This window comes from Zosterops lateralis (genome assembly GCF_965231275.1).
Source record: "Zosterops lateralis genome assembly, chromosome: 2".
Classification (NCBI taxonomy): Eukaryota; Metazoa; Chordata; class Aves; order Passeriformes; family Zosteropidae; genus Zosterops; species Zosterops lateralis.
The window spans coordinates 90453170-90471912 of NC_139763.1; the positions used below are offsets into that span (position 1 = coordinate 90453170).

Genomic DNA, 18743 nt, shown 5'->3' on the forward strand with positions numbered 1-18743 from the left:
CAGTAAATTCTGTTGTTAATATTCATTTTGTGTAAGGCAGCTGGACCTGACCTCTCTCTACTATCAGGGGGATTTTGAAGGTTGTGCAAAATGTTTTCTCCTGTTCCTCTGCTGGATTAACAGCTGCAAAAACTGGACCAGCTCAGCAGTTTTAATCCCTGGGTTCCTGTGTGTACTTTCTGATTTCAGAGGCCTCTGTTGGTAGAGAAAAGAGAATTCATACCTCAGTTTGGGGCCAAATAATTTAATAGTGATTATGGGATGTCATCTGTTGTCTTGCATATAATCATTGCATGTTTTCCCAATCAATCCATAATTGCCTCTATCTGAGCTTCCTCGGGGTGGTGTGGAAATTCCTGACTTTGGCTGTCTGCAAGTCTATTCCAAGGTCCTCAGCAAGACCAGTCTAATTTGAGATGGAGGTTCAGGAGTGTTTTCTCTGGTATATTACACTGCAGAGCTTGTTCTCCTTCATTTTGCTGTCTGAGCTATATCTGTGCAGAAAAAGAGCACAATAGAGAACAATTAAAAGTCTCTAGTATCTCTGGAAATGAGAAGATAATGTAACTGTTGTGATTGAGGTGAGAGCCAGGATTCATTTGTACTGAATTAAAAACACACAGAGAAATACAGTAGTGGGTTAAGATTCAGTATTAGAGGAGTTTCATAGATGTCCTCTGTACTCCAGTTTATGTGGTTTTCTGCCCACCTGCATGTGGTTGTGTGTTTCATGCAATATGGGCATCTCACAGAGGAATAAAAGTTATACCTGGGGAGCATTGGTGAGGTGTTCAAACCCTTTAGCAGGTCAGAGCAATTTCTGAATTTCAGCTTGACTTGCATTTTCCATAATCTCTTTCCTCTTCCTATTTTTCTTCCAAGTTTTTTTGCCTTTCTAATGTCCTTTTAATGTCTTTATGTTTATTTTGCTTTATTACTTGCCCTATGCTTTTTTAAAGCTGTGCTGTTATACAGATTTACTGTCTTTTCATCTCCTAATCTTTTCTCCCACTGATTTCTTTAGCTTTTTCCCATTCTCCTCCTGTGCTTTCTCACCCATCTTACTACAGAGTTTCTACCTGTTTCCTCTGATGACATTTGGACTCAGAATGGTCTGAAGGGTTTCATGGGTGGTTATGAGTCAACAGATCTTTTAGGGAAACTTACAGTCAAAGCCCTAATTTTAGTAAATAAAAAGTATTGTAGCCTTCCCTGTGACTGGAGAGGTGTGGCTCCTGAATGTTTGCATTAGCTACCAAGCCACATAGGAAATTCTTGAGAATGTTTTCAGTGATTTAATTTCTTGGTTACTAAGTCTGCAGACACTGAATTATTTTGAGTATGCGTGGGCAGATTTTATTTTTGCTTTATTTTTCCACTATTCCTTTATTTCATTAAGTCTTTGGCCTATTGTTTTTATTTTTTTTTTTTTTGCCTAAATTATTTTTCTCCCCATAACTTCACCACATCATCTCTTTCCATCTCTGCGTCCTTCCAGGTCCTTTTCTTCTCCCTTTTTGTAGTCTTTTTCTCCTTGCATTCTTCTTGCTATTATTGTCCGTAACGGATTTTATCTGGTCCATCTTAATCTGCTGAAAGCAGAGAGCACTATGCCTCTAAAGAAACAGGCTTTTATGATATTAAAAATTAAACTTGGAGTGTTTGGCTTAGGAGGTCAGAAGATTACCTTTCCCAAGACAGTAACTGAACTGAACCCAAAAATTCACCTGTGTTTCTCCTGTGATGTCCTCTGCTGGATGCCCTGACTTTGAGAGCAGAGAAAAGAAACTGCTTGAGGGGTCTTTTCTTTACTGAGAACTCAGGTGGAGTCCAGCCTTAGAGAGCACCAGTGGTTGCCACTTGCCATTGCCTGTGACAAGGATAAATGGAAGACTGTGAAGGGAAAGGATTTACTGACCAGCTTCTCTTGTCTTCCAGTCCTCAGACACTGTCAGTGAGCCCAGCTTCTGGGTGAGGGTTTTGTGTTTGTGCAGGAAGGCAGCCTGCTCAGTGGTGAATGTTAATACATTGCTGCTGCTTTGAGATAGCAACCATGAATTAATCATGGCCTCTATGAGGGAATGGCTCAGGTTTGAGCAATTGTCATAAGTGTGATTCAGCTTGGTCTTCCTCAGGATGCTTTTAGCAGAGCTGAGCACAGGCTCAGGGAAATATTCCTGGCGGGAGGTTGAGGACATTGTATGTAAGTAGATCTGTGTCTTTGCTCTTGCACATGTGTAACCCTTATGTAAACCCCCCTCAAAACAACCTTGGTCTAAAATAAGTAGAAAATTGTTTGAGCTCATTGAGGAAGCTGGAATATAACAGTTTTCTGTTAAAAATTCTGGATAAAATTGCTTTAAATTGTATGTGGAAAACAAAGCATTTATTGGGATATTGGGATCTGTACTGAAACAGTCTGTGCTACCACAGAGATTTTTGCTTTCTGATGTTTTGTACTGTCAAGGCAACCATGCTGCCTTATAAAGTTTAAAAGCTCTACTTTCTTAGACAGTGCTAAGACTGTCAAAGACTGTGCTGGCCTGTGTGAATGAGTTGTATGAACTTTAATACACTTTTTACTCAAAAGCTCTACATTTCTGGCAGATTCTTTTGAGTACTTTTCAAATCTTCGAAATAAAAAGCTGAGGAGTAAATAAATGGGAGGAAATCAGATACAGTAAATCACCAGGAGTGCATAGACTGTCTCAGGATTGTGAAAGAAATAAAATGTGAAATAGCAGTGATACTGTAAAAGAGATACAATAAAATCAGAAAAACCAGTAGGTCAGGTGTTAAGCACCACGAAGACTTTTTTGCTCTGCTGCAGCAGCTCAGTTTAGCAGTTAAGCAAACATTTTATAGCTGGGAGTACACACACTCTAGCTCCTGTGAAGCTGACTGCTGTGCCCCTCTTTCTCTGGGTGGAAGAACAGCACACAGCCCTTACACCAACAGTCTGCAGAACTCATTTAGTGGGTCAGTGTGTGGGGATGGGACAGAAGGAGTACTCACTGCATGTAGATTTTTGTGGTTGGAGTTCCTGCTTAGTTCCTTGCCAGCTCCCAAGCTGCTCTGCCCAGTCCTGCTTACAGCAAGAGTGGGGAACCCCAAGTTTATCCTTGCTAATGTTCACAAATGCAACTGTGGCAAGATTGTGCTAGATTCCAGAAATAAAAAAAAGATTTTGCAGTGAATGACATAGCAATATTGACGAATCTTATATTCATCACTGGTGGTGATCTATCATAAAAAAAAAAAGTCACAGGATTTGTTCACATTGCATGAAATTGTTTAATTATCTTCTTGCCTAATAGCCATTAGTGTGACATATTTAAGACGGGGAAAAAATTATTGTGCAGAAGTAATAGTGGCCAGAGAAGAGAGGAGTGAGAACATGTGAGAGAAACAATTATGCAGACACTGGGGTTGGTGAAGAAGAATGGGAAGAGGTGCTAGAGGTACCAGAGCTGAGTTTCAGAGGTACATGGGGGAGCAGAGACCCACTTACAGCAAGTCCAGAATCCCAAGTCAGAGCAATACCAGGATACCAGGATACGTGGAAGAAGGCTGTGACCCTGTAGGAAGTCCTGGCAGGACCTGTGGTCCCACGGAGAGTGGAGCCTATGCTGGAGCAGGTTTACTGGCAGGATTTGTGGCCCTGCAGGGGACCCATGCAGGAGCAGTCTGTACCTGTGGAAAAGGGACCCACACTGGAGCAGTTTGTCAAGAACTGCAGCCTGTGGGAAGGATCGTGTAGGAGAAGTGTGTGGGGAACTGTCTCCAGTGGGAGAGACTTCATGTTAGAGTGGGGAAAGGGCTTCATCCCGAGGAGGAAGCAGAAACAAAATGCGATGAACTGACCATAACCCCAATTCCCATCTCCCTGTGCCTCTGTATAGCAGGGAATTCTTGCTGTTGTCTGAGGGGTTATGTGCAGGGTAGCAGTACCCTGTGCTACATGCAGGAGAGAGCCGTGATGTTTCCTGGGATGAGGGAAGCTCTTTGTCACAGCCTTTCCAGGAGGAGGGGGCTGCTGTGGCTCAGGTTTCAATGCAGGGGACAGCACGTGTCTCCTGGTTGTGCTGGGGAATGGGGCACACTCTGCCACCTGTCCCTCCAGAGAGGGCTGCCTGGCCTCTTGCTGCTGCTTGAAACACAAGGCACCCGAGAGAAACAAGTTCTGTGTGAGTGTGGTGAAGGCAGTGGGATACTATAGGTTATCCCAGAAATATCTGGCACAGGACACTTGCCCTGTGCTTTGAGGGCTTCTCTGCACAGGAAGTTCTTACTGAACTTTTCTTTTGATTGACAATAGTGTAACGAATTCTTTATTCAATAAAAACCACAAACTTGTGCTTGCTGAGTAACCCTATAAGCTGACATGGAGATGCCTTTCCTGGATTTAGAAACACTACAGTTCTTACACAAAGCATGTCCCATGGATGTGACCTTCTCAGTTTCCCCCCCTCAGTAGCAGAGGAATTGGTTTGTTCTCCAGCTGTGTCTTCCTTTTAAGAAAAGCACACTTTTTAGAGTAAAAATCATGTTAGCTGCTTTTCTGTGAAGTATTTAATATAATGAGTTTGTCTTGCCCTGGTTGTAGAGAAAGGTACGGAGAGGCAGGGGATGTAATAGACGCAATGTTAAATTTGCTTTGCTGCTTTCTGGGGAAAAGCCATTGCTCCTATTTTCAAGTGAGGCCAACAAATTTTATTAGTTTACCTTTCTATAAATAAATATCATGATTTGTTTTAGCAGCAGAAAGGTAACTGTGGCTGCAAAACTGACATTTTGCAAAGACATCTTAAAATTCAGTCATGGAAATAGCCATTTAATTTCAGACAGCCACTTATATTTTCTTTTCTTTTACTTTATTTGATGGCGTTTTTTTGTTTTGTTTTGGTTGGTTTGTGTGTGTGTGGGTTGTTTTTGTTTTTTTTTTTTTTTTTTTTTTTTTTTTTTTTTTTTTTTTTAAATTCTCTATTCCTCAGTGGAACTTGCCTGCAACTGCTCTGTGCAAATGTGTGAAAGCATTTTAGTACTAGTTTCTTTACCCCTAAAGGCCATAAAATTTATGTAAAAACCAGACTCTCAGGAGTCAAAAATAGAATGCCAGTCAGGATTCTGGTGCTTTATGCAACAAAGAGCGTTCTGTTGAAGCAGCTCCACATTTCCCTATTGCTTTAATGTTTTTCCTCCATCATGAAATGGATGTGGGCAAGAAAGCTGTTGAGATGGGTTAAGAGGTGCCTCCTTAGCTGATGCACACAGGAGGAAATGAGCTGATCTGCTTGAGCAGATCAGACCTGCAGCCAGCAGTACAAAGCCAGACTGACATGAGCTGTGGAAAGGAAGGGAAAGAATAGTGTGGCATTGAGAACATCAGCCTGGCTCACTGTCATTCTTTCTGCTGGAGAGTTTTGTGAGAAGGTTGCAATGCCTCCTGGACCGTCCTCTCTTTATAGAATTTGGTGCCAAAAACCCAATTCCACCCAATAAGCTGTCCTAATCCCCAGCCTCTTCCTTCTCTTTCCCTACCCTATACATTTGTTGTACTTCTGTTTTAGCCTTGTCCTTTCCCTCCCTCTCCCTCTCCGCCTTCCCTGGCACATCTCACTGAAGAGCAGCCCAGCTGCATCTCAGACCCTGCTGGGCTCCAGGCTGGAAGGGCTGGGTCAGAGTTTCACTTTGAAGCATCCCTGGGGGGCTTCCAAACTGTACTGGAAGAGGAAATTGCTGCCTCCTCCCACAGCCACATGGTCAAACTCAGCAGCATCAGAGACAAGTCCGGGCTGCTTTTCACATCAAATTTTACCACACAAGAAGAAGGCGACAGAAGTATGGTTGAAGGAAAGGTGGAGAGAGGGGGGAAAAGTATGTTCTTCTGAGAAAATCTTTTTCTTCTCCTCTTTTTCCATGAGAACTGGTGGATCCTTTACTAGCTCAGTGCTTCTCTCTAACCTCTTCAGGCTCTAGTATGGGAAGGACTGAAAGGAAGCTTTGAGCCACAGATGGCAGCATTTCAGCAATAAGGAGGGCATGGGAGGATGCACAAGAGTACCAGAGATAATAAATTAAGTGATTAAATAATTTGTATAGAAACCCAATAAGGAGTGTGCTATCTGGCTGTTGTGCAATTATGCCCCACTCCCAATGAAAGTCCAGTGACAAATTAAACTCTGCTTTTCCTCTGTGTTCTTCTTGAACTGAGCAGTAAGATAAATCTGCAGCAGCGTCTGGGAAGGATGTGAACAACTATCTGTATGTCAGAAAAGTCACACACTTTTTCATTAAGACCTTTTATAGGGAATATGCTAAATGGTAACGAGTACTGGTAGGACTGACAGACACTGAATTCTTTGTGTGTTGGTGTCCACGGGAGACTTTCCATCTCTGGGCTTTAGTTTGAGTGATTTTGACTTTCCATTCTCTGCATATTCTGCAGTAGCACACCTTCAGCTTTCTCTGTGCCACAGTTGTTTGTGATAGAAACCCCTAACTGAGAGAAGAGTGTCTCAGTGTGCAAGCTCTAAAGCTGGATGGCAGAGTGGCTTTTTGGGAGAGATGAGACTGCAAATTCAATGTGCTATCTGTATATCTGTTGAAGTTATTTTAAATTCATATCATGAAGGCTAAAGTAGAAGTTAATGGTGATGTAAATTCTCATTTTCAACTTCAAAAATATATGGAATATTTTCATTTTTAATTGTAGTGGAGATTGAAAATTTTGAGAATTTTGTAGATTTCATTTCCACATGAAAATGTTCATCCTTGTTTTCTAAATGAAGTAATTAATTTGAATGCTTCATATTTCTTCTTCTCTTCTGCAGCAAGATACAGCAAGCCATTCTTTCTGTTGCCAAAAGGCCAACTTCTTAGAGAAAAGATGGTTGGAAAGAACCCTCAGCAAGCTCAAAATATGCATATAATTTTCCAAGTGTAGTACATGTTTTTAAAGGTTTTAAAAGAATGGGTTATGAAATAGTTTAGTTCTGCATGGTTGAAAATGTGTGGGTATTCTTGCACAGAAAATTACTAGCCCTGTTTTTGACATCCCTAAAGGGTGCTATCTGAAATCACAGAAACCAACTGTTTTCTGAGGTCACCACTGATGCTTTGACATCACTGGTGGGGGAATCAGGCAAACCTGAGACCCTTGTGACTTCAGTGCTTCCAGACTGTGCACTTCCCAGAGGACATCACAGTGGGGCATCCTATTGTTTCTAGTTTGTTGAACTGAGAGTCAGGCAGGAAGGAGCTTTCTGAATTATTTTTTATAAAATACCAAACTATCAGAATGTTTTGCCAACATTCTCCTTGCATATATCTTTTATATTAAATGTGGATGAGAGAAACAAAGGAGAACAGACTGGAAATTTCCAGCATTCAGAAATGCTGAATTATGCAATCATCAATTTTATTCTTAAGCAGCGGGATGTTTTTAATTTAATAGCTAGCTGGATATGATTCTCCATTTCCTTTTATCAGTTTTATTGTGGCACAGCTTCTAACCAGAAAGTGGAAAAGTGAACCTCACAGTAGGTAAGGCATGTAGGCAAAGGCACAGGTATGACTAAGAAATAGAAAGGTGTATATATATAAAGTTGTTGCGTGTGCAACACCTGTGAAGTGTTTATGTCAGAGCCATTCATACCCTGTTTTCAGAAGAACTAACTAAGTGCTTTTAGAGTAAGTGTAAGTGATTGGTTGTATTTCCCTGTGTGTGCCTGTAAATGCCACGTTAAAAGCCCATACTTCTTTCAGTGAAGTGAAAAAGGTTATGCACCTCTTCAGTTGTACAGATGAAGTGTTTGTGAGTTCCGCAAAGATGAATGAAGTCCATGGAGTTTTTACAGTGAGCTTGTGATGACCAGATGTTGGAGTATGTGTGTGAATTCATGCTGGTGCATCTGTTGTTTGGATAATAGGATATATACACATGTGGGACAACTGTGCAGTGTAGGTGTTATGACACTTGGGACCAGGACTTCAGCAGGCGTAAATCAGGGTGGCTCAGTGGAAGGAACAAAGTCCAGCAGCGTGCGCTTCCTGGAACCAGCGTGTCTGATGGCATGTGGGGACTTGGGCTCGTGGGATTGCGGTTGGCAGAGTGTGTCAGGATGTGACTTGGGGAGCTTCAGCTGAAGACAGTTGCTAAAAGAAAAGAGAAAAAGCCAAGCCACAGATACACATCTAAAAAGCAGGAATGTTAAGGGAAAAGGAGAGAATGCATTCACTGAGGCTGATCCCTCAGGCTAAGTCACCAGTTTTGTGCTGCTTTTCCTCCGTGGAAGTACATGGGAGCTGTGGGATTTTTGAAAAATTCTGAGGGGAAATTCAATTTATGCCTTGGCATGTGTATGTGATATTTCAGATTTCAAATTAAGTTGTGTTTATATGACACAGTTGCTTTTCATAGCACAGGCTTGATTGAAGTTCTTAACACATCTTTTCCAGGTCCATGCACCATACTGTTGTAATGCAGCCCTGTGACCTATTCAGTCACTTGTGGTTCTGTCCCCCATGAACTCATACCAACCCCATCCACCACGTTGTTACTTTTAAAAATAATTTGTTTTCTTCCTAGCTTGGTCTTGAAATGCTAGAAGCTAATAAAACCAGAACTGTGCTCAGGCTCTCCTGGAGAATCTTTTCTCTCAATCCTACCTGTGTGGCTACACAGTCAGACTTGGAATATTGGCTGGTTTGGATGCAAGTCAGTTGTATGTGAAGGAAATAAAAAGAAGAATGTGTTTATAATTTGTGAAAATTCCCCAGAATCATTGCTTAGGAAAAACATCTGGTGACTCTGCAGAGGTGATCAAAACAGCAAACAGAGCATTAGATTGCAAGAAGCTTCCCAATAGACAATACCATTGAAAATACTGTAATTTCTGCTGTGTGAGCCACTGGCAGATCACTGATTTGAACCCCAAACACATTTTTAGGAACTCACTCTCATACATATATTTATGTGTCTTTTTGTGTGTGTGTGTGTGTGTGCACTCATGTATGCAATAAAAATAGGACAGATTGAGCAAGCGAGAAATTGGAGTGTTTAGAGTCAAGGAGAAGCTTTTTCATGAATGAAATCTGAAAGGATTTGGATTACAGTCAAGAAGTTTAGATAGAGGGCAATCTAAATTGTACAAGGGCAGATAGTCTTCCACAGTCTGGCTCCGAAAGGGATGTGGGAGGTCTGAAAGACAACTTGGCTAATGTAGCATGTAGATGAAAAAAAATGCACTTTAATGATTTGTTGAACTATTACAAACCCAAACATCAGTTCAACAGGACTAGCCTGATAATTACTGTTTTCCCTAAAGAAAATTGGAGATTGTGAATGAAACGAACAACTCAGACTTGAAACTTCAGCATAATGGAGCTGCGTTTTTCTTGTGAAACCATTCCCATGGAAATTTCCTAATGATTTCCTTTTGAAATAGTCAAGATTTCCTTTTGAAATTTAGAAAGGAAATACAAAGAGTAGCATGTATCTTGTTACAGCACTGCAGAAAATGGACAGCCATACTATAAAGGCAAAAAAAAAGGTACTCTTCTTGTGCACGCAGTTACATGGTGGGACTCACTGCTGTGTGACAGCAGTGCTAAGAGTTCAAAAGGACTAAGGGAAATATAGGACCTTTCTTGTTATTAAGATACCATCTGGCTCCCTGATACTACTGTCATGATAACCACTGTAGTATAGGGAAACACATAAAATGTCTCTTTCTGCATGGTTTGTAGGCCACCAAATATCGGCTTTCAAATATTTAAAATGTTAAACTTCTTCTGTTTGAGTTGTGTTTATGCCTACAGAAAAGGTTAATATTTTCTGGACTTCACAGACATTTTAAATTTCCCAGCAACTTCACATTGGTCTCAAGGAGAATGGATACCTCTGCAGCCCTAATCTTGTGTCATGTTTTCCTTTTATTATGAAGAATTTTTCTTTTCCTGTCTGGCAGAGAGTAGTCCAAGCCGCAGAATCCAGAAACAGACTGTCCCAGAGTTGGTGCCCCTTTCCACCAGGGAAGGGCCTGCCACAGAGCTGGGATCTAGTTTCAAACTCCTGCACAATTTGTGGTTATTTAGAGCCAACATTTTGGTTTTAGTTGGTCTCTAAATATTTGTTGTATGGTTTTATTTATAAGAATAATGACTCTATGTTTACAGGCTACAGCACATAATGTATCTAATGCCTGGTCTCTTATTTTTTTTAGCTTGCTCTAACTTTCAAGTGCATTTCCACTCTTTAATTTTACACAAACTCTTGGACATTGGCCAGACAAATTCTTTGTAGTCTGCACAGTTCAGGATCTTGGCCAGATTAAAGTTGTCATCAATTTCACCTCCCTCTCCTTTTAATAACATCCCACTTTTCTCCCTTGTACCTCTCATGTTTTTAAAGGTTGCCATTCTCTGCATTCTTCTGTATTTTCTTCAATATTATACTGTCTTATTTTTTCTTCTGATTTAACTGAATCTTACTTTTCTGCATGCTTTTTTAAAGTCCTGTAATATTTTAAATATGGTCTTTATAAATATTCACTACTCAGCAGTCTTTTTGTGAGGCTGTACTGGTGACTCCTTGTCCTAAGTCCAATCTGAATGACAGCTGCAGAGGGTCTCCTCAGGGGATTTTAGGAATCTCTTAGTTTCTTCTATACTGAAATTTCAAATTGCGTTTTCCTCAAAGCTAGTCTGACATACTGAAGGCCCAAGTTATTCTTGCTTTCCAGAAGACAATAATACAACATCAAACCCCCAGTCCAAATTTTTCTGCTTCAGAGGATTTTGTTCTCCTGAAATATGATTGCCAGAAGCCTCTGCTGGGAAAAATTATGCCTATAAAATTATTTTAAACAAACAAGATACCACCATCTGCAGATGGGAGAGTTTATAGAACAGGTTTCTGGTTGACATCTGATGAGATATTTTTTGTTGTGGTAGATAGTCTAAAGTATGGATTGATGAATTGCAGGCAGTTTTACTCAAAGAATACGATGGGATTTGGTATGAAGTCTACAAAGAAATCCTATGCTGCGATACTACTCAGAACAATTTTGGTCACCTAGCTTACACTTCTGTAATGAGAATTTGTACTTGCCAAGGATGAGTTCAGAGCCCAGCAATCAGCATCTCCATCTTCAGCTGATGCAGTTCAAAACTGGAGCTGGTGTCTTGGATATCTGGTCCTAAACGGAATACTGGCATAGTGTTTTCTTCTTCTCAGCATTCTTTGAAAAATTACAATAGATTGTGAGATAAAAACCCACTTTAAAGTTTAACTGTGGCTGATATTCTTTCTTCTGGCTGGAGCAAAAGTTAACTTTTAAGGGAAAACCCCCTGGGCTGAGTATACTAGTAAACTCCAGCTGCTTTGTACTTCTTTGCCAATACTGAGAAGTCATAAACCCAATTTAACTTTCTGGTTAAACCAGGTTTACAGCTGTTTTGCATTGCTGGAGTGGAGTAGAGCAGCTGGAGCATACCCCTGAATCAGGGTGATTTTTTCTTTGCTGAGTCTTGTGTCTCTTTGTTCAGTCTTACATGGAATAAGACAAGGCAGAGGCAGTCAGCTCTTGGCAGGGCACACTCAGACTGATGCAAGACTTGTGTTCAGAGCCAAAGCCACCGTGGGGTTTTTGTGTCTTTCTGTTTGTTTTTATATTCTCCTACTAGTTGTGTTTGTCATGGGGATATAGATGTGTGATAACTGTGCTGGCCTTAAACTCAGCTTTGGTAAGTGCAGCATTTTTTGAGTGGGTCTTGCATGTTTTGTTGGCTCAAGTGATCCTACAAAAACACCTTATAGCACTATATATCAGGAGGATGAAGAAGATTTTGAGGTTGAAGTGCCAGCAGGATTCTTCACTTCAGAATCAGCTTGTCTCTATTGGTACCACTAGTGGTGGCATCGGGTAATTCCATTTGTCTGTGCCACATTTCTCCATCTCTATAACATCTTCCAGTTTTGTCCTTTTGAGTCTTGCTGATATGAATGCTATTTTGTCCTCCCTTGGTTTCATGGTCTTAGGCTAGAAATGAATTACTTGAATGCTTCTTTTGGCTGCCTGAGATTGCAATGCAGCATGAGAGTAGATGAAGTTCTTGGTTTGGACAGATTGATACTGTCTCCAGATCAGTAAATCCTGGTGTTGGTTGCAAGTTGCAGTCACAAATGGAATACTAATAAATATTACTGAGGGATACACTAGACAAACTTTAAAAGGTTCCTTTGAAAAAAAAAGCATTCTATGACTCTATTATCAATCATAAACAGATTATAAATTCTAGCTGCATGTAGTCAATAATGGGCTAATGCTGGAAGAAGGGATGATTAATGTAGTAGGGCCTGTGAGTGAATGGAAAAGTTCAGGGGGATAAGATAATCTATAAGAACACCTGCAGAACTATCTTTGTGTTATTTGTTGTGTGCAGTATGTCCATATGGTTACAATCACCAAGTGTTTAGAAACCTTTGCCTACAGCAAGAGCAATTGCCAGATCAGCTGTGCAAAACACACCGTGCTAATTTGAACGGCTCTGTTGAACTCCAGACTGCTTCACCTCTGCTGCTCCTGCTGCCTTTGCCACAGTCAGATTTCTTGGGTGTTTTTGAAGTTACTGAGGTCTTTGGTTTAGCTTCTCCCTGATTTGTTAGAGGGAAAACAGTTGTGTACCTGCAGTAGTTGCACCAGCAGCCGCCACACCAGAGCCAGATAAATTTCCACTCTTGCAAACTGTTTGGACTTGGTGAGTTTCTGTTCTTTCACTTTTATGGGGTTGCAACATCTTGTTGCTAAATTCCAGTAATGTCACACTGCTTTATGCATGGTTCTTAGGCTGCTGATTTCGTGGGGTGGCAGTAGCCAGTTTGAAAATCATAAGGCTGAAAAGAACTATGAGATCTGTCTGCAACCAACTGCAAAAGCAAGGTGTCCACTCTGCTAATTTCAGCTGAGTTCATAGGAAAAAAATAAAACCCCAAAAACTAAAGTACCCCAAATTTTCTTTGTCCATGCATGTCCCAGATTTTATACCTTCTTTGTAGTCTGCAGGTCCTAATGGCCAGCAAATCAACTGCAGGGGAGAGGGAAAGACCACCTGTTGTACTAAATATTCACAAACCCTGCAAACAAAAATAAACAGTAAAAGACCAAACCCTTAACAGCTTGTAACAGCTGCCACATTCCACCCAAGAGAAATCTTTATGCTAATGGAATCTGACAGGATCTACATTAGGTATCTACACATATGGGAAAAAAAACTTAAAAAAAAAAAAAAGGGAAAAAAAAAAAAGAAGAAAAAGTCACAAGAGAAAGAATAAATCTGTTGAGGTCCTATGACCAGGTGATGTTTTATGTATGTAAGTCTTTTGTCATTGTTCCCACTCCTACAGTTTACATTTTTGATAGTTTGAAGTAAAACATTTGTTGAGTGCATAAGCTGCATGATATGGCCAAGGACTAAACCGAGCTCTATGTCTTTTATTGGTTAAGGAAGGGGAGCAGTATCCCTGCTGTGTTCCAGCTGCAGCAAAAATTTGACTGAAGATTCATCTATGAATATGCGTAGAAAATAGTTGTTTAATATCTCACATACCAGTTTATCTCTTGTACCAAATTGATGAAAACCCAGGAAATTTACATTACATTTACATTTAGGAATACCAGCCAGTTGAGTCACAGAAAGGAGTCAGGCAGTAGCATCTTGCTGATTTGTGTGGGACAGCTCTGATCCCAGGACACGGGTGCTGGAAATTGGTTGGGGTTATTGTCTGTCATCTTGAGGCACTCAGTGCAAATGCTGAACTCAGAGTCACCATGCTTGTCAGAATAGTGTCTTCCTTCCTATCTGCCAACAAGAAGACCAGGGATTTGTGGAGCAGAAAAAAATTATAAGTTGAGGATCTTCAGGGTGATACAGAGATAGTAGAAATGTGAAAGGGATTAAGAAAGAAAAAATCTGAACTATTTTAATTTTCTTCTACAAGTTCAGAAAGGGCCAAAGTTATCCCTGGAAACTTTGAAAGTGATCCTGTGGTCTGATTATACTCAAAGGTTGCTAAAAGGGCTGAGAAATTTCCTCTCCCCCAATTCTGTTAACCTGCAGTAAGTAGCTGGATGCATGGCCAGTGTGATAAGAAGAGATGGTTGGAAGCCACCCAGCAGGGCAGTAGAAAAAGGAACTGTCTTTCTGCACAGTGACAGTGAAAGTGATTTATGCTTCAGGCCTTAAAGAATTTTTTTGCATCTTGAACCCGGGGGCCTTTTCCATGAAATTTACAGTATTTTCCCATTAGATAGTTTCAACTTCCTTGAAATGCAGTTCTTGCAATAGCCTGTCTGACTTGTACAGATCAGTCCAGGTCCCATGGTCAAAAACACTTGGTCAATCTGTTTGTCCAGCAAGTTGCCTATAACAAAGGACAGTGCTTTAGTATTTCCTCTGTATTATCTGCAGGGAAAAACTCCTTAGTCTGGAAGAGTTAACCGTTGGCATTTCCCTGTGGTCACTATGTCTGTCTTCACAAAGACCAAAATGTTTGTCTTTTCTTCTGTCTACACATCACTCCATGGACCAGCAGAAATAATTGGTGGAAACATCAGAAAAAAGAACATAAAGAATGAGCAAGAGTGGAAATGGATAGGTTTAGAAGAGGTTTGAAAGAATGGGGAAATGAAGGAGGCAGATTGATACTAACGGAGCAGTCAGCAGTAGCTTTGGAGGTGTTCACCTCCATAGCTATGGTGCGGCAGGAAGTGCCCTGCTTCAAGCAGACAGGTGAGAGGAATGATCTTGTAAAGAAAAGCAGTTAAGATCAGAAAGTGCAAGTTCGTGAGTGTTTGTAAAATTATTAAGGAACATTTTGGCCTGAGATAGTCCCAACTGAAACTCCCATGAAATACTGTAGGTTTAGAAATCTCAGTTGCATCTATTCCCACTTTTATTAGTGGTCAGTGATGGATGAGCTGGTGGTGAAGTATTATTTCTCAAGGACTGTAACCTAGCAAGAGAAAATCATAAAACTACTTTAATTGCTGCTTGTTTAACTTATGCCTAAAATGGCACAAATTACAGATTCATCAGGCTTGAAGATGTTCAAAATAATCTACAACAGTCAAACGAGCACCACCATAATCATCCCTGAACTGTATCTCTAAGTGCTACAACCAGACACAGTAGGATTGTAGCCTAACATAGTGCAAGACAGTCAGCATTCCTGGGGCAGGATTCTGAGAAGGTATCTGAAAGGAAGCCATGTCCTGGGAGATCTGCATTTCCCTCTGACTGGACCCTGAGTTCAGAATGTGGACTTTTTTATAAGGCACCTCTTAAAGGAGAGAGAAATGATCTTATCTTGTCCCTTCGGAGCTAGAAGAAACCAGAGGTAGCTTATCTTCCTCAGAAATCCCTCTGTTTGTCCTTGAGTCATACACAAGATGTAGTACCAACCCCAGTCTGCACCTCTGGGTGCTCACAGTTTTATAAATCATGTTGGTGCTTCAGGAGCTATTGCCTGCTTTCCCTCTACTCACACCAATGGAAAGTAAAATTTCTTTAGTTTAGCAAAGTTGCACCCCACTGAAGCTGGTGTGTGAAGAAATCAAGTTCCCAGTTTGATCACCAAAAGAATGTTCAGATCTTCTTCCTGGTTGTTTCATTTCAGCAAGTATGTGCACAGAGTGGCTTGAACTGTGCTAGCTGCCAGCTGGCACAATTAATTACTATGCATGGAGACTGGTTCACTCTGCATCCCTCTAAAGATTGCTCACTTACAGATGTTCACACCTGTCTCTTGATTAATTCAAAATCCTAGCACATGGAGAGAACTCTAGTTAAAAGTCACAGAGTCTTATAGACCTGGCTGTCACTAGGGTTGAGTTTTGTATGTCAGCTGCACTTAACCTCTCCTGAATTTTCTGAGTCTGGACTACGTGTCTCCATTGATGACAACATTCAAGAGTGCTTAGCTCAGGAAAGGCTGAAGAAAACACAAAACATGTATCAGTTCCTATTGAGTCTGAACTAAGAGAAACAACACTAGTGACTCTCCATTTCCAAAATTAGAAGAAGCTGAGGTATTTACTGTTCTGTGCACTAACTTGGGGGTAATAATAGTTCATAACTCAGGGCACAAAGTAGTATCCTTGGGGAAAAAAAGAGTTCTATTCTCCTTTGCGTGGTACCACATGTTTGGGTAGATACTGGCTGATCAGTAATTAATGAACTCCTTTTGCAATTTTTGATTTGTGCCAGCATGGAAAATTATATTCAAGGTTATGGGTCTCCTCTGACTTCCATAATTAAAGAAAGGCCCCTCCAGATGTCTGTAAAGTCAGTGGGATGATATCAGTATAAATCAGTGAGAGGAGACTTAAGCCTCTGAATACTTAATTTTTTTGCAGCATGTCATTCCAGTTAATTCTCAGGGATTCCCAAAGCTCCAGTCACATGCCCAGTTTGGAAGGTTGTCCAGGAAGTGCTGGAATGCTGTGGGGACAGCACCTAGCCAAGTGCCATCTGTTGGCCGTTTACCATACTGCCTCAGAGGACAGTTTCTGAGTGCTTGAACCAAGTACAGATGATGTGGTCTAAACCCATCTCTAGAGATTCAGACCTACAGTTTAGCACCTCATTTCAGAAGGGGGACTCCACTTTCCCCTAGATCCAGTCCCTTCAGACTCCCAGTGTAGTTTAAGTTGAACATTAGGAAGAATTTTTTCACAGAAAAGAATTGGAATGGGCTGTCCGGGGAGGTGATGGAGTCACTGTCCCTGTTTAAGGAAAGGCTGGATGTGGCACTTTGTGCCATGGTCTGGTTGCCACCATATCTTATGGTGGTGTTCAGTGATCAATTGGACTTGATGATCTCAGAGGTCTTTTCCAGCCTGATTGATTCTGTGATTCTGTGGTCCCAGAGAAGATTTAAGACACCTGGCTAATGGTACATGAGCAGGTACACAAATAGATCTTACTGTGATTTGTGAAGTATCCTCTCTCTTTTTGTTGAAAGAAAAATTGATTAACCATTCCTAGGGAGACCTAAGCATAGTGACCCCTACTTCATGCTTACTTCTCCAGTGCTTTGAGGTGGAATAATTTGAGCTAGAGTAAGATTTCCTCCTGTATCACTGGGGTAGGGAAGCAGAGTGCAAATGTCTCAGCCTCTCTGTACTCTCAGATTGATTAAGTGTCCTGTGGCCACAGAACTACAGAAGATTATCCCATATTATCTTGAATCACCTTGAGTGTTGGATATTAATTTTGGATGTAGGACTGGTCTCCATGTAACAATCCTCTGTGCATAAGTTTGTGCCACTTCTTTAGAGGGATGGACCTATTATTGCTTCAGCCTAACTTGGGAATCCATGGGAGACATAAAAAACTCTCTTTTCAAAATGGATTGGGAGCAATAAGTACTGAACCTTTGTCATGTACTGCAGAATTTCTACATTGTACTGGTAGATTGTCTAAATAACTGACAAAGCTTACTGAAAACACCCCTCAAGCAAAATATGCACTGTTCAGTGACGTCACCGAGGGCTCTTATAAAAGAGAAATGCTTCCTGATGACACTCGGGATTGGAAGTTTCTCATAAACCATCAGTCAAACAGTTTATGTCCATACCACAGCAAAATGGATTTTCCAGAAATGTTTCCATGTGGCAGGAAGTGAGGAAGGTGGTTCTGTGGGTGGTATCTTCACTGCCTCCTTCTTATTCATAGCCCTCTGCACTGATGTGCAACCTGTAAACCTCAGATTCAGCCTCCACGACCTCAGGGTTGTTAAAGAGTTTTTTGGCATTTTTTTTGGTGTAGAAGGAATTTTACATGCCATGATTTAATCACATTTTTAGCACAGATTGTTACTTTTTGTCTCCTTAGGTTTCCTTTGCAGACAGAGTTACCTCTTTCTTTCTTCAAGTGCAGAGAACACATGTAAATAGCTGTTTTGCTCATTCACTAGAAAGCTTTTACTGGTGTGATCAATGAGGACACTCTAAAATAATGTTTCTCTGTGTTCTTTGAAATCCACAGAGCTCTTCCTGAGCCATTTGATGGACTGTCTAATGTAATTTTATTATTTTCCTAATAATTTATAAAATACCCATGCAAATTTATTAAAAATAAGGTTTGAAACATAAGCATATTGCTCTGCAGAATGTATTGTGAATTATTTTGATGCAATGTGAGTGTGCAACACTGCTATTTGCAAAATTTCTTAGCCCTCTGTATGAAAATGAGGACTGAATATATACAGCATATCTACCTAAAATATATATTTATTTTTTTTTTTTTCAAAGAAATTACCACCTGACTCAACGTGCCAGCCTGGACTTTTAAATCAGTCAAACTTCACTTTTTTGTTTGTTTGTTTATTTTTGAGCAAACCTCCTTCTCCCCCATACAGGTGATTGTGTCATGAGATCTTTTCTGCAGTTTGCTTCAGTTGTTTCCTTGGTAGCATATTCCATATGTTTACTATCAACTTTTTTTGTCCTTTAGTAGCCTAGAGCACTTTCCTCACCAAAAGCTTCGTGGTTATCTTTCCAGGAAATATGATTATTCAAGGAAAGTTTTATAGGATCAAATAAAACACATTTTCAGAATAGCGCTGCCAAATAGCAAAAAAAAAAAAAAAAAAAAAGTTTGTTGTTTTTGATGACAAAGATATTAAAGGAAATAAAAAACTGTGTTGTTTAAAAATAACCAACTCTTTATTAATACTG

General features: G+C 40.5%; 1 protein-coding gene across 1 annotated transcript in view; it reads left to right on the top strand.

Moving 5' to 3' along the window:
• TBX15 (T-box transcription factor 15) overlaps positions 1–18743 on the top strand; it is a 90119-nt gene that overhangs the window by 34674 nt on the left and 36702 nt on the right. The window lies entirely within an intron of this gene.